Source organism: Ictidomys tridecemlineatus, chromosome 1, assembly GCF_052094955.1.
Source record: "Ictidomys tridecemlineatus isolate mIctTri1 chromosome 1, mIctTri1.hap1, whole genome shotgun sequence".
NCBI lineage: Eukaryota > Metazoa > Chordata > Mammalia > Rodentia > Sciuridae > Ictidomys > Ictidomys tridecemlineatus.
Genome location: NC_135477.1, coordinates 3,354,902 through 3,381,438, shown reverse-complemented (window position 1 = coordinate 3,381,438; position 26,537 = coordinate 3,354,902). Strand labels below are relative to the sequence as shown.

Sequence of the window (26,537 nt, the reverse complement as noted above, 5' to 3'; positions counted from 1 at the left end):
GGGGTCATGGGTCACCAAGAGCAGGGAAACTCAGGCCTATCCTCTCACTGTAGGTTGGAATGAGGGCACTGGGTGTCCCCTGGACTTTGAAGGGTTTCTTCACTGGGTTCCTATGATAAGGAACACTGGGAAGTTCTACTGGAGTCCAGCTGATTCAGTGGGATTTCTGGGGAAACACGGGTTATGTACAGTCCAAGACAGGCAGGGGTGGTGGAGGAGTCCCCAAAGGCTCCACCAATTGTTCCCCAACTCCGCATGGCTCTCACGCATCCAGCATGTAGTGGTCTTTCCAAGCAGTCAGGTTTGCCAGGGAAGGGCTGCACTTGTTCACTGGGTGGATGAGCTATCACGGGCCATGTTAGGCAGCATCCTGTAGCCACAGCAGGGACATTCTGCCGGGGGAGACACACTCTGAACCAAGCTGGAGAGGGTGTCTGAGAGAGTGGTGAGTATGGGCAAAGCGCCGGCTCAGGCAGGGTGGGCGTGTGCCGAGCTGAGAGCTGGGGATGGGCTGCTCTCTGTTCCCAGGTCACAGGTAATCAGAATGGCGGCTCCATAACAAGCTAAGAGTCTGATTGATCACAGCAACAAGGCTGCACCCGATGGCCGGGTCCTTCAGAGGGAGCACAGCGTGTGCTAATCCTCCCGGCTGACATGAGACCCTGCTTTGAACTTGGGCTTCAGGCTCTTGTGCAGGGGCTTGGGAGGTTGCATGGTTCAGCAATTACGATTGTTCACCTGAGAGGTTGCTGGACCTCTCAGCCACAGTTTGTTAAATTTGCAAACGCCCTTTGGGAACTGTCTGGAAGAAAGGTCTATAAATGTAATGTTCGGATTATGAGGGGAGTAATGGCGAACATTCCGTTCACTTTGTACCCACTGACCTCGGGCTTCCCTCGCTCCAGCCACAGCCTTACCTGGGGAGGACGGGGGTGGGGTCTGCGGGGGCTGGTGCCATCATCCCATGCAGATTGCAGCCCTGGGGGTGCAGGGGTTTCCCCTCTGGCCTTTTCACCTGGGCTTGCCATGAGCCCCTCTGTGTGCAGGGGGAAGCTTGTGAATGAGGCAGAGTCCTGGCCCGGGGGAGCTGAGCAAGGGCTTGGGAAAGGACCTGGAGTGCTGGGAGAGTCCTGAAGGGCCAGTTGGCCCTCCGGAGAATCAGACAGTAATCCTGAACCAGCTTCTTTTTGTGGGCTGGGCAGAGGCTCCTTCCTGCTCTGAGGTGTTCTAAGGTGGCACCCTCACCCAGAGTTGGGGAGGCACATCAGAACCCGCTTTTCTCTAAGAACAGATATGGCTCAAAAAGTCCCCGGTGGAGACTCCCAAGCCCTCTGTCTAAGGCCTGCTGCACTCTCTGTTTCCCTTCATCTGGGCCGCCAGTGCCAGCCGCACCTTCCACCCCGGGCCAGGTCGGAAGGCTGCCTGCAGATGCTCCCAGGCCCTCACTGCTGGCTTCAGGGATCCCCCTCCCATGTTTGCAGGGAAGCCCCTGGTGCAAGTAATCTAAGAAGGAAAACTGCAACCCCTGCGCCCAACCAATTCACCCTCACAAAGCGGGGGAAGCACTGCCGTTGTGTTGAGTGAGTGCTTTTCCAACTAAGCAGAAAATTTAGTAAGTTGCTGAATGTCCTTGACTACACAGCACTTATATAAAATATGCATGTCGGCAGAGATGCTTTCCCTAACAATGCTCTGGGAAATTACATTAAATTTCAAAATGATCCCCTGCTTTCCTGCGTCGCCCACAGAGACTGACACCAACAGCACCATTAAGTAGAGGTAAAGTAGCGGCCTTGTTACCACTGCCTTTACGAGAGCCAGGGATCAAATATTTTTTCACAGTTTTATGTGGATAGTTTCATGAAAATTGATCAGGTCTAAAAAGTCACAGTCCAAATGAAGCTAAGGTTAAAGATAATTTATACATGATATTCCTAATTTTATTCCGAGTCCTTTTATTACTATGCAGGCCTTTATGACTTTAAAGAAAATGTCAGTGGCGGCAAATGACATTGTACTGAATAATCTAGTTATGAGGGAAAAGACATTTAAAACTATTCCACGGCCGTGCAGCCGAGTTCTGCTGAACACACGTTTCCCGGGCACAGCTGTCCCAGCTCCCTGGCTGTGGCCTGGAGTGTGGTGCTGAAGGTGCCTGTGTATCCTCTCCCTGCACATTTAGCTTCCTTTGGATTCCTCCCATGAATTTAAGTATTTTCTGAGGTCTCCTTTTCTATCTACCTCCAGGAAACAGAAACTCAAAGCTGTTAGAAAATTGGATTGCAAGCGTGGCCTGAATCCCACAAGAGAGACAGACAGGTGCATCCAGAGGGCAGGCCCAGTGTTAGAGTGGTCACTACAGAGTGTTCTTCTGGTCATGGGATGACCCATGCAGCTGGGCATCTTCCGTGACCCAAAGTGTCCTGTGGTGTCTCCACCACGTCTAAACCCACAGATGCTTCCAGATCAACAGAGGCTTTGCATTTGACAGATAAGACTCGCCTTTTTCCAAACTTTTTTGGAAGATTTAGTAAAGAGGTCCACTTCACCAGAAAGACCATTGTGGCCCCCAACCTCTGCCTCAGCCCCACCCCTGGGTGCAGTGCTGGGTGTCAGAGCCTAGATGCCCACAGACATTGCCCACTGCCTAGCAGGGAGGTCACCCCAGTTGGACAGGGAGGCTAAGAGGATGCAGAGATCCTGTTGGCCTCTTCCTGGGCACTAGGCAGCACAACAGCATCGTCTCCCTCCTCTGCCACACCTCCTCGGTCTTCTGTGCTACCTGTGGCTACATGGAAACAGGAAGAGCCTGAGCAGGGCCACCTGGGCTGACTCTGGTTCTTCTGACAACCCCCAGCCACTGTCATGGAGGCGAAAGCAGCACGCGCTCACGACTGCCCCGTGCCAGCTCTCGTTTCATCCAACAACCGTGAGCGCGGTGATGCTCTGTCCACGTTGCCCAGGGAGGAAGCACCTGCGCAGAGAGCTCCAGGCAGGCTGTGACTCAGAGCCACTGCTCCCTGCCTCTGCCCCTGAAGGCAAGGCTGAAGGAGCAAGAAGACCCTGCCATGACAGGGCATCCGGGCTGTTAACCCCCAAGAGCACTGCTGGCCCACAGACGGCAGCCTGTCCCACTGTCCTTGACTCCCTCTGCAGTCACCAGGGCTTTGGGAGAGGGGACAGCTTCACATCACTCTCAGAATGCAGCTGTTTCATCAGAGCCTTTGGTCAGCCTGCTGGGACAGGGTAGAGACCTTCGACAACATCCTTGTCCAGAGGGCCACCTGGAGTCTGAGCCTGCCTGCTCCCTGAGCCCCAGCTCATCTTCAAGGCACAGATGAGCCGGCAGGTGCACTGAGCTGGTGCTCAGGGAAGGTGGAGTGAACACATGCAAACACACTCATACACACTCGCACACGTGTCCGCGCACACATACACCACACACACACACACACACACACACACACGCCTCCACTGTGGCCAGTCAGAGCATCTGCCAGGAAGTCTGACATGCAGGGTCAGCACACTTGTGTGTTTTTAGACTCCACATGGTGGGCAGCCCAAGGGTTAGGTCAGGGCTGCAGACTCAGAAGCCCCAGATCCATGGCTCTGCCGTCCTCACGGGCCGGGAGGTTCCCCTTGTTCCGCCTCGTGGCGTGCAGGGCTGTAGGTGTCTCTGGAGCAGCTGCTTCTCTGAGGAAGAGAGAGGGGACCCGGGAGTTTGTCTTCCTGGGTCTGCTTGAGGGCCCTGCAGGGACCCAGGTATTTACCTTCTGCTAAAGTGGGCATGATGTCCCTGGCTGAGCAGGAGCTGGGTGCTGAGCTGCAGGCGGAGGCAGCTGAGTGGGAAGTCATGGGCTTTCTTAGGAAAAACACATCCTGGCTGTTAATTTCCTTTCCCTGGACAAAGCAGAAGATCAATTACAGGCAGAATGCGATTCTACCAGGGCTACTTCCCAGCATTTTTTCTGTGTGTTCCTCCCACCAGTCCCCATCTGGCTCGGCCAGAAATGGGTTTTGCTTCATCAGAAATGTGCTGTGAAGTTCCCCATTAGGTCATCGATCACCCCCGAGGCCGGATCCTCAACAATGTCCGTGAATGCCGTGGACTCTGAGTTCAGTGTCAACTAGTAAGAGAAGGAAATTAACTGAAGCTCTGAAACCTGGCAGGAAATTAGGATTTCAATCTTTTTCTGGGGTGGGCCCTCAGAGCAGTTTCTGAAGACCTCACCGCCCCAGCAGGACCGTCCTTGTTTGTAACTCCAGCCCCGTTCGACCAAGACACCTGGGCAAGGGGCTCCATCTGACCTGGCTGTCCCTCCCTCCTGTACATGCCCACAGGACAGGACACCCCTGCACCCTGGGCCTGAGTTCTGAGAAGCTTCCAGGGGCTAGCTTGTCTCTGTCTAGGGTGGTCTCTCCAGCCCCTCCCCATAACTAGAGCACCCCAGCCATCCTGTCAAGCTGGGTGCCAACCAGGAGCCCAGAGGTTCAGATTGGCTGTTCCTAAGTGCAAGGACAACAGTGCCCAGATCACATGGAGACAACAGCTTCTTGAGGCAGCTGTGAATGGGCCAATTCTGGTGACAGGGTGGGTGTCTGGGCACTTCCTCTCCAAAACCAGCAGCCTCCTCTAGCACTGGAGCCCTGTGCCTGAGGGGCATTCCCACTCTGGCACTGTAGACCTGGGACCACTCTGGCACTGTAGACCTGGGACCCACCAGCAGAGGGTCTTCCTCCACCAGCTTCCTTCCACCCCTGGTCCACTGAGCTAGAGGGGGCGGCGTGCCCTTGCCCTGCCAGGGAGTGCCAACGTCACCCCACTTCCCTTAGATCAACAACCACTTTGCAAGGTTGTAAGGACAGGCTTCCTCCTGTTGAACACACCAGAAGGTGAGAATTAGAGAAAAAAAAAAATTCTGAGCAAATAAGCTACAGAGTGGCTGAGCCAGGATAGAAGCCCATCTGCATTCCAAGATGTTGTGGACACTAGCAGACGGACAGACAGTCGGACATGTGACAGGTGTCTCCCATCCCTGACTGTGGCACCCAGTAAATCCCAGCACCCAGAGAATAAATAGAGTAATAAATAAAACTATCTAGGTCCAGGAGCCAACACGAGGGCACCAATGGGTGTTGATGATGGACTGAGTGAGCGGCACCCCTGTTGGTGGTGGCTGGAGGCTGCTGGGTCAGTGGACACTGGGTGTAGAAGCATCTCACGGCCAGGCCCACTTGAGGGCTCCCTGTGTGGCTGGAGGGGGAAGGCAGTGTGCTTTCCAGAGGCCTGATCCCCAATGAAGCGGAGACTCCCTCCGTGCAGGGAGATCTGGAATTATTTTATGTGGCTCTGCAAAGAGGCGGAGGGGGTACGCCATCGACTCGCCCTGTCAGTGAGGAATGCTTTAATCAGCATGTGTTCATTTTACCCAAAGAATTGGAAAGATGTTTGGGAATTCTTCATTCCATTGTCCAGAAGAAAGCCCTAAATCCAAAAATGTTAAGCTCTGAGCTGGTTCAGAACTCTCTTATGGAAATTGAATGTGCCAGGGTCAGGGCTGCAGCCGAGACACCGGTGGCCATGGCAACTGTGGCAGGCTGGGAACGGGGCCCTCGGTGGCAGCTGAGCATCCGTGTGCACAGAACCATTGCTGGTGTCCCCTGGAGACCTACCCATGGAAGTCAGCCTGGTCCTGCAGCCTCCCTCACAGGAATGCTCTGTCAGTGTGAGGTTGGCCCGTGAGCCACTCTGTCCACCCCTCAATGCACACTGGGGTTCTCAGCAGGGAAGGGGAAGATGGCCAGGGTTACCCTCCCCCACAATGCAGGTCTGCAGAGCCCCAGCCAGCCTAGCTGGCCATGGCCCTGTGTCACCGCCTCTTTGAGGCAGTGACCACTGCAACAAGAGGCTGTTGCACAGAAGTTTGGCAACCTGCTGCCGGGATATCATCCTCTCTTTCTGGAGAAAGTGAAGCCCCAAGAGGCCATGTTTTGGGTTGGGGTCAGGATGGTGACATGTGGTTGCCGCCTCCTGGAGCCCAGTCTGTGTTCTCATCCAGTCCTGTTTGCAGCCCGTGTCCAGCCTGGCCACAGCTGTCCCACACAGCCTGCCTCCTTTCTTCCATCCTTGAAGCCTTTCTTCCTCACAGCTGCATGGTGGATAGGCCATTCCTCTGAATCTGAATATAAATGAAAGCATTTCTAAATGTTTTATGTATGCAAATACCTGACAGAAGAGGAGGGCTGTCAATTGGCATCAAGAAATGAGATGCCCCGGAAGGATCTTCCTGGTGGAATAGAGCCCACTTTTTCAGTAGTGGAATTTGTCTGATTGTGTATTCTGTTCTACATGGCCACTGTGCAACCTTCTGGGCACATGTACAAGAATAAATCCGCAACATTTATTAGCGTGGAACCCAAGGTCAGACTGCCTCGGTTAACTCTCCCAGCTCCACTGTCCAAGAACCACCCCCATGACTCCTTGCAGGCCCAGGGGCCACTGCACCCCAAATTCCAGAAGGCATATTCTCCAGAACGCCATTCCTGGCATCCACTGTTAACCTTTTCGCGTCACAACATCCAAATGCGTGGGGATCTCTGGGTTCAACAGGGACACTCCCAAGTGTGAGCCCTCCTGATTCATCAGCCCAGCAGACCATGAGGAAAGGCTCCAGGGTGGGCATCAGTGCCACTCTGGGCCAGGAATTAATTCATTTAGTGATGTGTCCTTTACACATCACCATCTGGGGATCCACTGTGGCATGAGCTTGGGAAGAGGAGCTGGATGGATTTCAGCCCCTCCTGCAGCACCTTCAGCATGGTAGTGTTCAGCAATCCAAGCTGGAAGTGCCAGTGACGTGCCCTAGGACATGCCCACCTGGAGAATGTACCCAAGTTTGCATGACAGTGGGACACTCCCTCTCCCTGCAGAACCCACGGACAAGCTTATAGAAGAAACTCAACCCACTTAGGACATCAAGTTTCCCCAAACTAATCTTGAATAACAGAAATAGAGGGCAACAACATCCTGTCCAGACATCAGCTGATCCCCAAACTGTAAACTTCTTTTAAATGTTAGCCAGCTGTTCTCTATGATCAAATGTAATCAGATGTTTATTTCTTTAGGAATTATAAACAAGCAAATGCACCATGTTATTCTTCATTAGATCTGTGAGAGGAAGTGTTCTGGAAGTCATATGATTGGGACAACTGGGGAAATCTGAACACAAACCTGGTATTAGGCATCACTGTATCAGTGAGTCAGAAAACAGGATTGCACATGAGAGAAAGAGTCTTAGTTCTCAGGAGATATATGCTCAAATATTTGGGAGTGAAGTGATGTAATATTTGCACCCTAATTTCAGTGGCTCAGAAAGCATGCACCCAGGGCAAAATGATAGAAATAGGTAAAGGGTGTGCAATGCTCTTTATCCAAGTTTCTATGGCTTTGGATGTTATCAATAATAGGCCTGGGAAAGCTACAAAGTGCAGAATTAGAAGACAAGTTCAGAGCAACCAGGTGGTTCAAAGGGGAAGTTGTATCATGTGACCATGTTTAACACTCCAACTTTCCCCAGCAGGTAAATTGGAGATGCATTTAAGCGGCAGACAGCCTCAGTCTTTGTTCCAACAGCATCTGAAATGGCTGAATTGCCCTCTTCCTACTCTGACCGACCCTCAGTGCCCCGCTTCCTGCAGCCCAGGTGACTAGCTGTGGGAAGCCAGGTCTGACGCAGGGTGGGAAGTAGGCCAGATTGAAGGGACATGATGTTTGAATGCATGAGACCAAGACTCCAGCAAGGTCAGTGACACAGCATACAAAGCCGGGCTTCCAGACCTACGCCCTGTCACTCCAACACTGAATCTCCATCTTAGAAGGAGGGGCTCTCACTGCACATTCGCCTGGCTGTAGTACTTGTTTCACCGTGGATATGCTTGTCAAAAGCCATGTTGTATTCCTTAGATACAGATAATAAGAACAAAACCCAAAGCAGGACGGCAGCTGATTTCATCAGTTATGCCAACTCAATTACAGCGAAAATGTCTGTCTACACCAGCAATAAAAGTAAGTTAGAAGCTGGCAGTGTCTGCACTGGATACAAGAACACTGAGGGGGAGCATGCCTTGCTCTTGTCACCCCATCAATAAGGAAGAGAGCCACCATATGAAATGTGTCTGGATACCACCATAAGCTCTCCATAACCTTTCTAACCAACAAGCCGAAACCATGGTGTGCCGCATGTGTGGGATCTGAAAAGAAAGACGGAAGGAACTCACAGAGGCTGGAGGTGGCTGCCAGGGTTGGGTGGGGACATGGAGAGATTGGTCAAAGGGTGAAGCTCCTAGCTCCAGGATGAATAGGTTCAGGGATCCAGTTCTGCAGTTAACAGTAGAGATCTGCTAAGAGGCAGACCTTAAGCCTCCTCTCCAAAATGATAAAAAGAGAACCACATGAGGTGGTGGGCATGTTAATTAATTTGATTGTGGTGCTCACTTCACAGTGTATACTCATTACAAATCGCCACATTTAGACCTTAAATATATATGATTCCATTTGCCAGTTAGACCTCAGTAAAGCTGAAAAATCAAGAAATATGTATAAAAGCAAACTAAATACTTCACGACATGTTGAATGGGGGGCTAAATAAAAATAAAAGCCAGTAAAGCAACACCCCATGCAGAAAGAACAAACGGGAAGGCCCTGAGACGTTCTGGAGAAGACAAGCTGAAGCGGCCTCCACAGCTTGACAAGCAATGGCTGCAGAACAGGGCTCAGGCCATGCGGAGCCCCCACCCTGGCCTGGGGTCCCGGCTGGGCTCCTGCCAACAGGCACGAGCCTTGCCCTGGGAACAGCAGGCTGGGATCCTGGCGAGCCTGCCACCCAGGTCCCACACAGCGTCTCTCCACAGCCTGAGACTGGCCACCGGACCTTGCCTGGTGCCTCCAGCCACTCTCTCGGGGACCCGTCAGCCCGGCCACACAGGAGGCCTTCCGGCTGCGTTCCTGGAGTCCACTCCAGGAGTCACCTCCAGGTGACCCCACCCAAGCCTCACAAACTGGACCCTCTCCTGACACCCTCACATTCCTCCTCTTGTCTCCTTTGACAGCTGGTCAGTCCCTTTGTGGCACTTTTCCAATGTATCTTGGATCAGAAATCGGTTCTAGCCTGGCGGGCATCTAGAGTTGGCCCAGTCCTCACCAGCAGACCTGTCCCACGCCACAGCGGTGGGGGCAGGGGAGGGAGGAGCTGTGTGGACCCCATCTCCTGTTCCCTGGGGTCAGCCTGGGTCAGCGCCACTGGTCAGTCGCACCTGGCTTTACTTGGGGGAAACTGAATGACCCTCTTATCCTCAGGACTTAAAGGCTTTCCCGTCAGGTGGTCCTACTGGGCAGGAGAGTGACTCTTCTCATTGTCAAGAGTGACGTCTTGGTGGAATATGTGCTGGCAAAACTGCTGGGCACAGAGGCTCTCAATAAACCCATGGAAGGAAGTTTCGTTCGGACATTCGTATATTCAAATTATTTTAATTTTCTTACATTTCTACCTAAAGAGGGCATCCCCATGCTCACTTGATTTTTTATAGCCTTGTCCCCAATAATCCCATCCAATAAGTTTCAGGTTCACCCAGAAACCCCGATCAGCTAATGACCGAGAAGCTTAGGGTAAACATCTCTATTAATTCTCCTGTTTTTTTTTTAAGATTTGAAAGAAAAAAAAATAAAAGAAGAAGAAAGTTTTTCTTCCTCTAAATGCAAACACTCCCTGTAACTCTGTGCCTAATCTACTACGACTAATTAACCTGCTGGAGCTGATGAAATGTCCCCTCCACATTTTTTGTTCCTTGTATACAATTATTGTAACAGTGGTGAATAAATCAATATTCCCAATCCAACTGTAAAAAACAATCAAGAAAAGCAGTGCTTCTCAGGGAAAAAAAAAACACCAAATAATATTTATTAACTCTGTCTCAATCCACAACAGAAGCGAATCCCACTCAGGCATTTTCGGCAAGGGTAATAAGCAAACTCAGACCCATGATGTAGGTGGCACATGCCAATAATTTCACCATTTTACACTGCAAAGTAATTGAAGGATTTAATGAGAAACAAACCAATAAAAATAAATAGACCATGGTAGAGGAGGAGAAACCGATCTGAAATGGAAGTCGCTCCATTGTGAGTTCAGTCTTTTTTGCATGGTTTGACCAAAGGGAAAACAGTATGAGGACAACTAGCTCTTACACACTTTTTCAGAGAAAAATAGTAATATCTGTTTGTGCAGATGCAGACCTTGGCCATAGTAACAATCTTAGTAACTATGAGTTGTCGACTGGGACTCGGCCCTTCCCGCTACAGTCATGTCCCCTCCCAGCTGCCCAACAGGGACAGTGCCACCCTGTGCCGTGGCCAAGGGGCCATGGGTCTTGCCAGTGGATTCCAGAGCAAGGCAGGCCTGGCCCAGAGTCTTCAGGGAGGGCTTCCCAGTCAGCATCCATCCCTGGCCAGCTCTTGGCTACAGTGTCAAGAGCCTGCCTACCCCTGGCATCAGTTATGGGCAAAGGGCCTGAGATACAGAAGCCCCCTCTCAGAGAGTAAGTGGGCACCTCCAAGTGCCAGTGGACAAACAGATCAAAATTCATCTGTTCCCCTACTACTCTTGGGTTCAAAAACAAATAGGACACAGTCTCTACCCAAAGTGCTCATGGTCAGGGCTGAGGGCAGGAGACTGGCCTATGAGGACGCGTGGGGCCATTGAATCCAGTCCCCCATTCACACACAATGCAGAAGAGCCAGGAAAGTCTTCTAGGAAAGGAGACCCCAGGTCAATGTGGGCACGGCAGGCAGGCCAGGCAGAGCGGTCGACATGGAGCAGCCCACCCAGGCGGCCTGTAACCTCTCGAGGGTCTCAGAGGAGTCTGGGAAGCTTGGGATGAAGAAGCTCCGGGGGCATGAGGCCCCAGGTGTGCAAAGGTGAGGCATGGCGGGGCCTGCAGCTTGGGCTTCCTGATCCTGCCTTTCCACACTAGTCTGGGGTCCCCTACTCCAGCCCCTCAGGGCCTCCAGAGGCTTCCTCGCCCCCAGGCCAGAGCTACTGCTTGGTCACCAGCAGTGCCTGGGCCAGGGTCACTCTACCTTTCTAGGTCATGTCTTGGTTGTCCATTTGCGCCTTTAGGGTTAGGAAAAAAATGCAAACCTCAACTATTGTTTTATGCTCAACTCAGGAGAACCCAGCATGACACGGTCTCTTTAAGAGATGCTATTTAAGAGGCGCCTCTGTTTTGAGCCCCCTCCCCCACGCACAATGGAGAACACTCAATTGTAATAAGTAATTGCTGTGTGGGCCTCTGGGAGCCAGGGAGGCGGAGGGTCAAAGTGGGTGAGTGAGGGGTCCTTCCCAGGCGCTGGGGCCTGGCTGCCCTTTGATCTCATCTGAAGAGCCCTCTTGAAGAGTATTGACGGCTGAAGCATTTTATTCCAAACCAAGTTCAAGTGAGCTTGTGCTTTGCCGGGGATGCAGGGAGCACGGGGCTTGCTGTTCGCTCACTAAGTGAGCTGGGAGGCCCCGGGCTCCCCATCCTGGGGAGGTTAAAGCTCAGCCCGGGAGCTGCCAGCTTCCAGGGCTGCAGAGACCCTGCTCTCACCACCTTCTCAGACGGGGAGGTGCATAGTGTCCAGAGCCTGCCCGGTGGACCGAGAAGATTCCAGAGGGATTGGCTCTCTCTCCTGCCCCTGTCTTGCCATCTCCACAGGAAGCCCCTTTCTGCCCCAGCTCTGGTCCTGCAGCCCAGCAGGGCTGAGTAAAAGTGGGGAAATGGGAAGGGGCTGAGCGGAACATCCCCACAGGCTGTGGGACCCCCTGAGGAAGAAAGGGAAGAGGAGAGGGGAAAAGGAGGAAGAGAGGGGAGGGGGGGAGGAAAGAGAGAGGAAGGAAGGAGGAGGAAAGAAGGGCAGAAGGAAAGGGGGAAGAGAGCGGTCCAGGGCACCCCCAGGGACCCAGACTGATCCCAGTCTCCTCTCAAGTCAAGGACACTAACATTCCCCGAGTGGCCCCAGCACGTCCAGCATCTTGGCGCTTTGCTGATGGACATTCCCACCACAACCCTGAGAGCCGGGGCTGCCAATGTCCTCAGAGAAAGAAACTGGCTCAGAGAGGTGAAGCAATTTGCCAGGTTTCCAAAGCTGTTAAAGTCGCTTCCAGGACCATGTGCCTGTGAAGCCCAGGACCAGCCAGGACCCACACCTCTCCATGTTCAGAAGTGCAGGCTCACAGGACTTTGGGAGCGGGCAACACAACACCCTTTCCATCTAAGAGGTCAGGCACATGCCGCCCAGGGAGAGATAACAAACCAGGTCTTGGTGGGTGTGGAACAAGGGCCCCAGGCGCCAGTGCCACCCAGCGGAGGCTCTCAGGGTTGTCTCGGGAATGTCCATCAGCAGAGCGCCAAGACTGTCCAGGCTGAGAATGATCTGGAAGGGCTCCGTGAGGAGGTGCCACTCAGGTTGTACCCCTGTCCCCATGTATTTGCACTGGGACACCATGGCTACTGATCAGGAGGTCTCTCAGCCACACTCAGTTCCCTGGACACACTCAGGCTAGGTGGGCATCTGCCTGGAGTCTCAGCAGCACCCCCCACCACACCAGACTGAGTCAGAAGCCTCCCTACCTGACCTCAGGGGAGAGGCCTCCAGGGAGCCCCCTTTGGGAGCAAGTGTCTCGGGTGGGTGGCCAGAGTCTGCCACAGCTTAGGGTCACTGTGGGGTCGTGGGCACCATCATGGAAGCACCACCTGGCCTACCTTGAATCTTCACAGACCCAGGAGGAGGTGGCCTGCCATGACTGACAGGTTGTCAGAGCTGCTAATCAAGAGCCAGGGTCAGGGAGAGCACAGAACACGTGCCCCTGGGGACCCTAAGTCATGCACTCCCCACCATGCTCCAGCTGGGCTTTCCCTGCAGAAACCCGTCCATGAAGAGCCACCTGGAGAGCCACCAGGACACCGTCAGTGCAGCTGCACTTCAGGGCAGGGCTTTGGGAGATGCCGGAGTCGGGGTTATCATGGGCTGACAGATCACGCCAGGCTTCCCCCCAGCCCCCGTCTCCTGGCACCCCATCTTCCCAGAGCTCATTTCCTTTCTTTGCTCAGTTCTGTGGTGTCAGGTAGAGGTCCACGGATGCCACTGTGGAAAGAGTGACACGAGAAGCAGGAACGTCGACTCCTGCTCCAGCTTGTTAGTGCCAGGCCACCAGCTCTGAGCAGGGCTAACCCCACGAGCCAGCATCCAGCAATGACCTTTGAACCTGTTGTGCTGTCAAATGAGCCCATTGAGATGAGAACGTTAATGAACTTGAGCAGGCATGTGTCAAAATCCCTCCAGAAAAAAATTCATTACGCTATACCAGTGTGTTTTCCCAACATCGCCATGATCATGGGAGATCAATCAGCGGGTAAGCTTTATAGGCAAGAGAATTTTTTATAATTATAGTTAAAAATTTCTACTTTCCTCCATTTGGCCAGAATTGAATTTTCCACTTAATTATGTACTCACCATTGTTCTTACCACCGTTCCTCAAAATCAGCCAACAGCATGGTACATTTGCCAGTGCAACTCACACAGAAAGAACTGGCCTGTCCAATGCCCAGCATGATTGGTCTGTTAATGAAATGGGTTATAGCTCTCTCATGTGCTGGGATCCAATAATAGAATTTAAGTGAAAGTAATTTCCAAGTGCAATCATAGTTTACATATTAGTTATTGTATAAAGAAAAAAAACGGGGGATTGCAGCAGGTTAAATGCAATTAACATCGAGGCCCTTGTGTGAGCCTCCTGGGAAGGGGATCAGCCAGGCCGGTTATTTCTCAGATTTTGATGGGAAGAAGGAAGCGTTTCACCATATGCCTTCGCAGCAAGGCTGAAGCCTTCTGCAGATTCAAGGCATCCTGGGCCTCGGACAGGGTGAACATGCAGTGAGCATTTGACTTTCAGGCTCCTCAGAAGTGAGGTCCCAGGCACCAGACGTTGCACATAAGAGCCAGGGACACTTGGCCCAACAAGGGTCTAACAAGGGAAGGAGTGCACCTGAGCATGGCGCCCAGAGACAGTGGGGGCCAGAGGGAGGGAGGTCAGAGGGAGGGAAGCCATGGGCTGGGTGAATAGGGCGCCCTGTAGAGAGAGGGACAGGTGTGCCGGAGCCAACAGTGGCAGGTGCAACCCCACAGTCCCCACAGGGCCACACACTGAGGGTGGACTCTGGGCTTTCTGGTGCCGTGGTGGGGAGGGAGCCCACTGCAGCAGGACAAGGAAGGAAAGGAGACGGAGCCCCTGGAGTGGGCAGCAAGACTTGGGACGTTGTGTGACCAGGAGAGACTTAGTGAGGCTCCTCTGTCGGAAGAATGGAGAGGCCACAGGCCCGTCCTGAACCAGCAGGTTCTGTGACCCTGGGACCCGCATGGTGGCGGATGTCCAGCTGGAGGACTATCCAAGAAAGGGCTAGCAGGCTCCAGAGAACACAGGTCTTGGGAATGGGAGCTGCCGCGGACAGGTGCGCTCCCTTTGCTCCAGCCCAGCTGCCCATGAGGAGCTCCTCTCCTGTGGGATTGAAATCTCAGACACTAGCCATTTCTGAGCAAAGCAATGAAGCCCACTGCAGCAGGCAGGGTCACTGTTCACAGAGAGACAGCTGTAGACAATGGACCACCACCGAGAGGCAGGAGCACACAAAACCACTTGTCTTCCCCCAGGGACATCAGGCCTGAGCTCAGGTGCCTGCTAGTGGATCTGGGTGAGGCCACAGCAGAGAGATGGAGCCCCTAACACAATTTCTTATCAGCAAGAGAAGATCAGGGAAGTACATACTGTCTGTGAAATGATGGAATTTATTGCCAAACAGGCCTGTGTCCACGCTGCGTTTTGAAGACCTCCTTTTCTACAGCACTTCAGTCCGCGGCTCCAGAGTCCTGTGGTCTCTCAGCACCTCCCCTGGGCCAAGTGGTGTCACCTTGTTGACAAACACTGAGTTCTTCCTTTTCAAAGGACAATTCCTCAAAGGCAGAGCAGGCACTTGGCCCCAGAGGGTCCCACGGGCAAGAGCCCTGTGCTTTGTGGGGAGCTCTTCTTTTCCCACAGTGAGACCCTCACCCGTGGCTCTGGCATGTCACCCTGGATCCCTGGTTTAGGGACACTTGGGAGACAATTCCACTGAGGGAAGGCCAGTGGTGAGGAGCTGGCCAAAGGTGGGTTGGGTCTCCCTGATCAAGGGTGGGTCTCTTGGAACCGGAGGAGGGCATTCAAGCCCGGGCCTTTGCCTAGGATACTGAAGAGCAGGCAGGTGCGCAAAGGGGCAGCGCTCCTGGGAGGTCAACCCCTTTCAACCCAAGAGTCTCTGATCACACTACACAGGCTGGACGGTCAGGAGCATGCGGTCTTGTGGCAAAAGCTGTGTAGTGCAATGAGGCCAGGCCATTCACAGTCCGCCCCACCCCCAACAGGGACTCCAGCCTCTACCCCACCTCCTTGTTGGCTTCCCCTTATTTATGTGTTCAAGAGATATGAAGGAGAGGCTGCTGGCCTGATCCCTCCCGAGCTGCCCCGTGGGCTCTCTCCTTCAACCAGATGAGCAATGCAACCCCCGTCTCTCCTCTCCTCCATGACGGACTGCTCAGGCCTCTAGCTTACTCCAGGGCTCTCACCCTCATGATGACTCTGTCTTTGGGCTCATTTTGTGAACAGCTCACAGTTCCACATGGTGGGCCTGGTTGATTGTTCTGTTAGATACGTGAATCCAACTCTAACAGCATATTTTTCAAATGTAATAGTCATTAAAGTTCTAGTAACCTTCTTCTGATCTGATTTCCACTTCATTTAAAATTATTTAAATTTATTTACTTTTAAAATATTAGGGATCTGTGAACATGTTTATTCTGACAGTTGAGATACAATCATGTTGGTCCGTGTTGAAAGCAAACATCACAGTATCCTGTCTCTGACTCGCAGTGACGCTGGACTCAGTCAATCCTCGTAGCTAGTACTGACCATCTTAGATAAAACTAATATAATGAATTTCACTAATGTAAATCCTCTCTATTTTTTTTTCTTGCTGGACCAGCAACTTCACAATTACTAAGTAATTTAAGGCATAAGATTATATACTCACCTATTTTCATTATTAATTAAGATACAACAAAGATGTGCAACATTTAAAGGAATTTTATTGTTACTAAATTTCTATCCAGCAAGCCCTCCCAGTTTAGGATTCATTCTCACCATCTCTTAGATTTGCAACATTTTGCAGGTGAGATTCTTATCCTGGTAAGACTCTGGATAATCAAAGCCCTGTTCCGGAAATGATGAGAGGCTCTGACCGGGGCTGCCAGGGTTGTAGGGAACAACACAGGCTCCGGGTCTCGGATGCGCCCAGCCATCCATCACCAGACGCTGCAAATCTGACAGCGTGCCCGAGGAGGCACCCAGACACTCGCTGACTCCCAACAAGCCATCCGCTCTGCATATTGCTTTCCTGCTAATAGACTGACCCTCCATGGCGGGATTTGCAGTAAGAGGGTAGAGGCGGGGGGGGGGGGACCTAGAAAGGGAGGTGAAGCAGAGAGCTGGGGGACTGATGGGACCCACACAAGGTGTCCGCTTTGGGCCTCCTGATGCAGCCCGCTCTGCCAGGTGGACTCCCTCCTCCTGCCTGGGGTCCATGGCTCCCGCTTGCAGGAACTGCAGGAAACAGGAGCTCCTGGTCCCACGTGAAAACTTGCGCATTCCTAGGAGCAGAAAGGAACTCCCCCCTCTGGGCTGGCCTCTAAAACAAGTCTAAACACTGCTGTGGCCACCCAAGGTTACAGACTGCAGACACAGTAACCTTGGAGCACAAAGAGCCTGGGAGCAGACAGAGCAGAAGCCTCAGGCAGGCACAGCAGGCACAGCACACAGTGGGGAGGCTTGAGAGCCAACCTGGGCCTGCTCCTCCCTCTTGGAGAGGGTCTCATGATGCTTCCCTCCCATCAGGGTGTCTGCCTGGGGAGGGAGATAGCCTGGGCCCGTGAGTCATGGACACAGCTTAGCCACATGTGCCTTCTTACAACAAGAATTGAAGGTGAGACTGCTTCCTGAGTCCGATAATCTCCCCACAAATTCCACCCTCAGGTCAAGATGACAAAGGCTGGGCCAGCCCTCTGCCCCCTGCGGAGGGCCCTGCACGCCAGTGTGGTGTGTCACCCCTGGCTCAAAACAGACTCTAGCAGTCCCCATGAGGGGGATTAAATGTAGCAGACCTTCAATTCGACTTAGCAGACAGTCTTCCCAAATAAATGCACAGGGTCCTGATATTTTGTATCAGTTTCCACTCACAATTGCCAATTCACTCATAATCAACACTGAAAACGTGGCCGAAATAAAGAGCTTCTTGAAAAACAAAAAGAAGCATTGGGAACATCCCACTTGAAACGGTGGCGTGTGCCTCTCCTCCCTCTCCTGAAAGGGAGAGGACGTTTTATAAATGCTCAACACTGAAAAAGACACAAGGAGAGCACTTCAGCAAATAAGAGATGCTAACAGGTTCTTTGAAGACAAAAAGTGTATCGAGAAGCTGAAAACAGGAGCAATCAGGCTCAGAGGCCCCAGAGAGAACCGGCTGTGAGGGGACCAGTGTACCCAGCAGGGCTCCACACACTCAGGGACAACCTGGGAGGCAAAGGGCACAAAGGGCCCCAGGGCCCGCAAGCTCAAGGAAAGTTCTCAGGCCGACACCCAGCTCCAAGAGCAGCCCCAGCAGCCTGGTATTTACTCACTAACACCTGAGGATGTTTCCACAGGGAATGAAGCGGATCATCTGAGAGAACCAGGCAATTATGTAGATACTAGTGACCCCAAATAAGCCCTTAAAATTCTGGCATGAATTCTTCCCGTCAGTAGCTGACCTCCCACCCAATTAATATAAAACAAGCTGGCCAGACAGCCAACAATGAGCTCCCAGTCAGCTCCGCTCCGGCCTCCTCTTAAATACAATTAGACAGTCCAGAACTGACAGAAAGATAATTCTGCAATCCACTGTAACAAATACAAGCACCAGAAGAAATTCTGCAATAAAATATAAAGAATAAAGAGGGAGATAGATATAAATTAAGATTCTAGAAAGCATGCAAATTTTCTAGCAAAATAAGAGAAACTATGATATAGACATTAGTTATTATTCTCAGAGGTTTTGAAGAACTTTACATTCACAAAACAAAGAGAAGTTAGGATGAAAAATAAAAAAAAGAATGAAGACCAAGAAATATTTCTAGATAATTAAAATAACTTACTGAATTGTTTCTTAAAATTGATTGGAATATGAAGTTGAGGATATTTCCCAAAAAAGAAAAAGGAAAAAATATGACACAGAGAGAAAATAAGGCAAAAGATGGGAGTGATATCAGATTATTCTCATTTCCAGCTAATAAGAGTTTCAGGAAGAAATAATGTAGAATACAGAGGAAAGGAAAGAAATAATGAATAAAGAAAATGAATTCTCCAAAACTAAAGACATATCTTAAGATTGAAAATGTATCAACCCCATTTTTATAAGACACCAACACTGTCATGATGGAATCAGAGCACTAATAAAACAGTAAAAGACCTCAGCAGCAGTGGGAGTGGGGAGAGCAGGCTCCCTTCAAAGGAAAAGGAATCAGAGGAACTCAGAATTCTTGGCAGCTCCATTGTCAGTGGGAGGAATGCTGTCAACGGTGCAAAGTCCTGTTTTCCGCCTTCAGTTCTATACCCAGTCGAACTATCACTTGGTGTGAAGGCAGAGTAAGAAGTTTTTGAGACGCACAAGAACATGGAAAGCTTAGCTCACCAGCAGAGTTAAGAGTTACTTAATGATGTGGCAAGGAAATCAACCAGGAAGAGGTGAGAACAGAAGTCAGTGAATTAAACTCAGGAGAGCATTAAGGTAAATTCAAAAATGACAGCAGCACAGCCATTCTAGATGTCAAAGAGCACAGATTAGAAGGGTAGGACAGAGAGTTCTGTAATTGAGAGCTTAGAAAAAGTTGAGAACTTATGCAGAGTAAAAAAAAAATCAATTTTAACTTAGTGTCAGAACATTTTACACAGCTACTCAGAGCTAGTTGGACATTCAGAAAAGAAAATATAATTATAGTAGAGCCCTTATTTCTGCAGTGAATATATTTTTCCCAGAATTATAGCAAGGTAAATGGTATTCATTGGTTTTGAAACCTTGGAACACACTTTTAGACAAAATTCACTGACAACTAACTGAACTCACATCAGAATAAAAAAGCTATGACCTTGATTATATGAAAGAAAAGGACAGGTGACAAAATTGAGAAGTAAGAGAAGGGAGAGGTGGGTGCATGGATGAGGCCTGGGGAAGGGTGAGTGTGCATTCAAGAAGTACTTTTAAGGGAAAAAAGAATGATTTTTAAAAAATTTTTTTGTATATTGTATTGTTTAATTCTTCAAAAATTACCAGTTGAGAAACTTAAAGTGATGAATTAACCAAACTAGAGAGAGAAGCAGTATGAGGGAAATTTAGTGAGACCCTTCTCTTTCATAGCAATCACTGCTTAAACAACTCGGATAGTTACTAAATTCAGAAATAAAAATAAATATATTCAGTTCATACTTATGAAACAAAAATAAAATTTACAAAAGAATCCAGAGTGATTGTCCATGGATTGTGGGACTATGGACTGGAGCAAATTCAGGAAAAGAATTTATTTCTCTGCCTTAAGAACCTAGTTAAATTGTTAGAATTTTTATCTTTTGTAAAAGTAAATAAGTGTAGTGATTTATAAAAGCAAATAAACTCCAGTCCAAAAAGGCCCCGTTTGAATGGTTTGTCCAACCTGAACTTGAATAACTGGCTACATACTTTCCCTACCAAAGTCTATACTGTCTTTGTTTCCTATTTTCCCCTTACAGAGCCCAGTGACTCACCCCTGAACCAAACTTGACTCATGAGAGAGACTGAGCTGTTCCGCATCCGGCCCTGATTTGTGAACCAGGCCAAGGACCTAGGAATTTAATTTTAGCCGTCCTCCCAGGGATGACTGTTGACCTGCTGCAGGACCACAGCTGACTCTGAACACGTTAGGAGAGGACAGGTGAGGCTGCAACAATAAGGAGACCCCAGATGCACCGCAGCTCCAATGCAGTGGACACTCACGATGCCTGCAGTTAGTGCTGGACCCAGAGCTCACAGGGACAGACCAGGGCTCCAGTTTTCATGCCAGGGGCTGGTGTTTACAGTCCCACGGAGTTTTCTGGGTAGCTGCTTGGTCTTTCTTGTATTCCTAAGTTGCCCTCACTCAGAGTGTTATGTCTATGCTCAACCAATCCTGGCCATCTGAGAACACGACTCCAAGTACAGCAGTTTCTTAAAACTCACCCTCGAATTCCTGAATCACCCAGCTGACCACAGTGTGGAGAACTTAAGACCTTTCCAAATAGGACACTTGCAAGATGCCCCCACCACACACCACACCAGTACAGCAGAGTATTCACCATGACCCACCTGTGCTGGGTTGGCACCCACCTCCACGGCAAGTTCCGAAACAGCATTTTGAACTGAATAAAGCTTTGGAGCCTTCTGGAATCAATGGCGGTGGAGATCTAGCAGGGCCTCACTCAGTGGAGACGTCTGCCCTTCATGACTCCAGGGAGCCCAGGAGCTTTTCCACGGGTGGTAAAGAACCAGTGGACACCTGAAGTTCCAGGCCAGTGACTAGTTATTTGGCATATGTTTATACTAAAACAAAGAACACAGAGAACCTCAGGTGTTCTCAGAAAATTTCCAGGACTGGTTGAGCTCAATCAAAGCCAGAAGGACAATCCAGTGACCTCTGATCAGGCAGTGTGACACTGGTCATACACAACAGTTCCAAAGCCCTCCCAGCCTCCACCCGTCTCCTGCCCAGGGTTCACTGTGTCCTGGGTCCTTAGAGTCTCAGAGGACACAGGGAACATTCTATTCCTCCACACTGTCACCTGAAGAGGCTCCTGCCTCTCCAGCCAGACCTGAGATAATCCCTGTGTGATCCAAGAATTGGCAGGTAGTCCACAGACAGGTGCACCTCTGCCAACCTCCTGGGCAGCACAGCCCGTAAGGGCTGATGTGGTGTGTCCTGGGCCACCTCTGACCCAGGGATTGGAATGAGGAGAGACAACCAGCTTCTCAGGAGGCTGCTTGGTTGTTGTCCCTTGGCCTCTGTCCTTCATTGCTGTGCCCTGGCAGGGCCACTCTCCGAACAGAGAAGGGAATCTTCTAAGCATGTGAGCTCCACCAAGGCCAGGAGAACAACCCAAAATCCAGCAGATTTTTGCTGTTATATTTTTTTTTAGAAATTGTCTTTGAAATTGTGATCCACCAAAAACAAAATAAGTACTTGAATTTTTACATTCTTAAAAGAAACTTCTGTGTCTATCTCTCCAAGAGACCTCACCTTCTGCTGCCATTTTTGATTTTCACCTAAAATTGTTAACCCAAGATGGGGAACTCTCAGGCATCTCAGAAGCAAGACTGAACTTGAAGCTTCATTGTTTGTTCTCATGAGCACAAAGAACCCCATCATGTCTGAAGGTCTTCTCCAAGAGAATCCACTTAGACCAGAGAAGCTTAAAAACCACCCAAGCCTCTGCAGATGCTTTCTAGCCCCAACCACCTCCTAGGTCAGAGGGCAGCAGCTGCTGTGCATGACCTTGGAAGCCAAGACCCCACAACTCAGGGAGGCATCCAGGTCAACTGAGCCCCTGGGTCCGAGGCCGCTGTGAGGTACGCAGGTGATGGCTGTGTGGCCGCCTGTGGTCAAGCAGCATCTTGTAATTCCATTAGGGTGTTAGATTCAAATGCAGAATTAGCTGTTGCCTACGCAGAATTATGTTAAACATGGACCAGACTGAAAATCAATATTCTGCTTAAGTAACTGGCCCTCCAGTAATTTAATGAAGCTAAATTGCATTACACCACGGCAAGGTGGAGGGGGACCATTCTCTCAACCCACCATTAGACAGGGCTCCACAGCTCTGGGCCTAAAGAGAAATTAAACACATACTCATTTTTTTTCCTGAAGTTGGAACTGTGCTTTTTACACCAGGTTACTTGTCTGCTTCTTTAATTTAAAACTAGAGTAAATAATTTGCAGTCCCATAATTAGGAAAGAACTAGAGACTCAATAAGAAATAGAGATTGCTGGTGGAATATTGGGAAATAATGCTTTTCTTAAATCCTTAAGAATACCACGTGGGGGGAGAGAGTGGGATGGGGCATTGTTAGTTGTAGTATATATATTAAAATTTAATTATAAATGCTTCGAATCCACACTGCAATTAATCAGGGTCACAATTTGAATAAGGACCATGAAGCAAATGTGGACATAATTTTCCTTAAAATGTTATATAAAAATAAGTGTAAAATAAGAATTTTTAAAGCCTAGCTTTAATGTATCGCCTTTTGTGTATTTTATAGTTTGCTTCCTAGTTGTTTTTTTTTCTTTTGATCTTAGAATATCTGTGTGAGTCTGTAAGTGTGCATGGTGTGCTTTAGACTGAGGGTGCACATGTGCAGGCACATTTGACAACTATAAGTTTGCAAAGTCCTGAACCCTTCAATATAGCACCAGAAGTGGGCATCTTCTCATTTAAGATTCCACTACAAGAACTTCAAGGTCTCCTCGCAGCCAGAATGTACTCATTATGACACCCAAACCACAGAAGTTTGTGCTAAAGATGATTGACAATAGAAAAGAGGTGCCGTCACACCATTCGGAGTTATTGGCAACTCATTTATTTATTATTCAGCTGCAAACTTCATCTATATGAAACACTTCACAGACTTGTGTCCCAAACTCCAAATTAAAATGACAATAATTGCATGATGCTTAGGATGAGATAATAGGAAAAACAGAAGTCTTTCCTTGTAGATGCCAATTTGGATATTCCAAGACCCAATAAGATTTATTAATCATGTCGGTCACTGTCCTTGAAAACTTCAAGTTTCAAATATGCATATATGAAGTTAATTGGCACTTACCTCTTGCTTTCCCAACTTTCCCATTTTTCTTAATCTCTCAGTCTGGAAAGTACATGGGATATCAACAAAGAGAGTCAAATGAAAATGTTCTTTGAAGCACAATACAACCTTGGGTTCCAAACCTTTAGGCTGCTGCTTTCTTCAGTTACCCACAGGTCACCAAAATAATGTCAAGGTCAGTAGGGACATCATCCAAACTCCAGCTATAGAATAACAGCCATGTGTCTTCTGAATCCAAACCTAATTTTATCTTAGTTTCTTCTTTAAATATCTTGGTCCTAGGAAAATACAGTTAGTGATCTATATTGATGGGTTCCACATCTGTGGATTCAACCAACCACTGATCAAAAATATTTTTTAAATAGACTTTTTCCCCTTGCCATTCCCCAAACGATACAGCATACACCTATTTACATAGCATTTACATAGTATCAAGTGTCATAAGTGGTCTAAAAATGATTCAAAGTATACAGGAAGATGCATCTAGTTTATATGCACTGTTTCATATAAGGGACTTGAGCATCTGAGGATTTTAGTGTCCAAGGGATGGAAGCAAGCCCCCATAGATTCAGAGGGAAGGTTGCAACGAATCTGAACAATGAACAGTAATGGTATCTCAGGAATTTCTTATTAACGAGCTGAAAAATACAATTGGAAACCAGTGGTTACTCACTCCTGAGAATAGCAGGTTCTGGGCAGCAGGCAGGGAGAAGCTTTCAAACTTCCTATTTCCACCTTCCATGGCTACTTTATCACTGGACGATAAGAGCATTCTGTAGGAACCCAGCACCTTCCACACATTCCTCCCAGAAGAGGGGCCCCTGGGACTGACAACACCAGGAGCATCACTAGCACCTTTGTGCTCAGCTCGGAAGTGTGTTAATCCTCCAAACACCAATATTCACAGCCCCAGGGCAAGTCTTGCTCCTAGGTTACACTGTTTGGGGTGACAGAATGAATAGGGTGGATGGTTAAAATAGCCTCAGAGGTGAAGGAGGAGCTCTCAGAGCGTCTGGCAGTGAAGTGGGTGCCAGGGTTACCATAGTGGAAGGGCAAGAAGGGGGCCCTCCCACTTTAGATAAGTGGGGATGTGTTTGGAAAAGCTGGACAACACTGCTTCCCTCTATTGTGCCTATGGAATCATGAAGGCGATGATACATACTTAAACCCCTTTGGAAAGCAGAAGAGATGGAAGCAATTTAGTGAGGAAAGGAGCAGCTTCTGCCTCTTCTCCAGTTTCTGCAGGTTTTCCAGGTGAGACCCTCTGCAGCTGTATTTAAGGAAACTAGTTGACTATGAGAATGATTTTGCAAGTGACATATGATAAAATAAAAACATACACAGAATCTGGAAGAAAAGTGATTCACATTTTTTTTTTAAAAAAAGTCTGTTACCACAGCTAATACAAAGATTTCAAATTAAACAACAAATATTATGTTCAAGTACCTGCCATTTTTGATAGGTAAGAGGAAAAAGAAAGAAAACCCTCATTTGGGAATGCGCACCTTACCTCATCCCAGGCTGGTATTGGCATAAGCCAGGCAAATTCTTTTGGAAATTGACACATCTTGATGTCCTCATTCAGAAATTTTACCTTTTGAAAACTACCTAAAAGAAATAGACATTCATTTGGTGCAAGTTTTCAAAAAAAAAAAAAAAGCCCCACCCCCATCTCTCCATACCCAACAGGGGTGCACCTACAAGCAGAGAAAAAAACCCAAACATCCAATAATAATCTATTTAGCAAACTGTGTTAAATCCGTTTATAGGAGCATTTGCCATTTATAACGGTGGTTCAAAAGTTTTCTGGTTTTTTTGAATGTAGAAAAGGGAAAGGCTTGTGACAGGAACTTAAGTGAAAAAGTCAGCATGCAAAACCATATGTACAGAACGATATCAATAGATTAAAAATATGGATAAAATTGGCTCAGTTAACAAAACGCTAGCAAAAGGAAGTGAAGTTGTGGGCAATTTAATTTTTTAAAGTAATCCATATTTTTAAAAAGTTCTACAATGGGCTTGTGTTACTCTTGTAATATGATTTATTTATTTTTTAAATATGATTTTTGAAAGACATTTTTTCATGTAACAGAGAAGGAAACAAGCTCCATGAGAATTGGTCCTGCCAAGCTGGCTGCACACGCTCTGTTTCTTTCATTAAAAGGCACAGATCAGGGATCGTTGGACTGGGAAGGGCTGCCTTGGTTTAACTCTCTCCTGCTCCCAGGAAACTGAGGCACGAGTTAAAATCGTAACTGCTCTTTTAAAGTCATCACGTTAATCCAAGCATTGACTGTTTGTCCCGTACAGGACAGGTAGCAGGCTACTCTGTCTGTCCTTGGTCCTTAGGCGTGGACCCTGTCATTGGATGCCAGGCTTCAAACATGGTGAGTCCATGTTTGTTGACTTTCTCATGCAAGACTCTCCTACCTGATAGCATGCAGACCCTGCATTCCTACAGATCGGTACACTACCGAGTCTGACGTCAGCAGTTTTTCAGCAAAAGTCAGCTCAGCTGTGGGATGAGTCACAGAAAGTGAAGGAGCTTTGGCTCACCAGGAGCACCAGCCTGCAGGGACACCCCCACCTCTCCATACCCTCTGTGCAGCAGGACTGGTGAGCTATGGGTGTGGGTCATGGGTTCCCCTTCCTCCTGTCACAGCCGACGGAGCACTTGCCATCCAAGACATAGGACACGAAGGGAGAGATGTTCCTAGCATATCTGAATTCTGTGTTCCAGAAAATACCACGGAGAACTTTACTTTTGTAGTAAGGGGAAATGCACGTCTCTCTTCACATTTTATTCATTTTTTTCTCCGTGCAAGATTTGGGAGAAAGCTACCTCCAGGGCGGAGGGACGCTTTAGCAGAAAGAGGGGTCCCAGAGGTGGGTGGCAAGTCTCCGGTGAGCCCCTCAGGGCTTTGTTGGGGTTTCCAGGCTTCAGGAAAAACTGCTGTGTTTTCACATACAGAACTTGGGGCTGCTTTACAATTTATGTCACTGAGTTCATGTACTATCACATTTCACGTTCTATCAAATTTCATAGAGTTAACAAAAAATGTTTTTGGACATCTGGATGTTATGTTGTAAAGTGTGTGGGTCACGGGCACGTTCTAACCCGGGGGAGGGGAGGGGTCAGGCCGCCTCCTCCCAACCCTCACCTCCTCCAGGGCACTTCCCAGACTCAGGCACAGCAACTGCATTGTGAAGTATGCAGTGCTGCAGGGATGGGGGTCACAATGACTCCCTCCCCAGGCAAGGTGGTGAGAGCTGCAGGCCTCTTAACAAAGGGAGGGAGACTCCAGGTCTCCAAGTACCTGGGCCTTGACCGATGTTTGCCCAGTGATGAGTCTGTGTGTATCACGTGTAGTAAGCAAGTGCGTGTGTGTGTGTGGGTGTGTGTGTGTGTATGTGTGTGTTGTCCATTTGATAATATAGCAAATGTTCACTTTCCGGGGCTTTCGTTTAGATCCCAGCTTTAAAGAAAGGCATTT

At 49.2% G+C, this 26,537-nt stretch overlaps 1 long non-coding RNA gene across 1 annotated transcript; it reads right to left on the bottom strand.

Moving 5' to 3' along the window:
• Positions 1-1,937: 1,937 nt before the first annotated feature.
• On the bottom strand, positions 1,938-20,692 carry LOC144366158 (uncharacterized). Its single transcript, XR_013425055.1, has 3 exons — positions 20,530-20,692; positions 3,771-3,900; positions 1,938-3,693 (listed from the first exon to the last, which is right to left on the bottom strand). It is a non-coding gene; the product is annotated as an uncharacterized LOC144366158 (long non-coding RNA).
• Between the last annotated feature and the right edge of the window lie 5,845 nt (positions 20,693-26,537).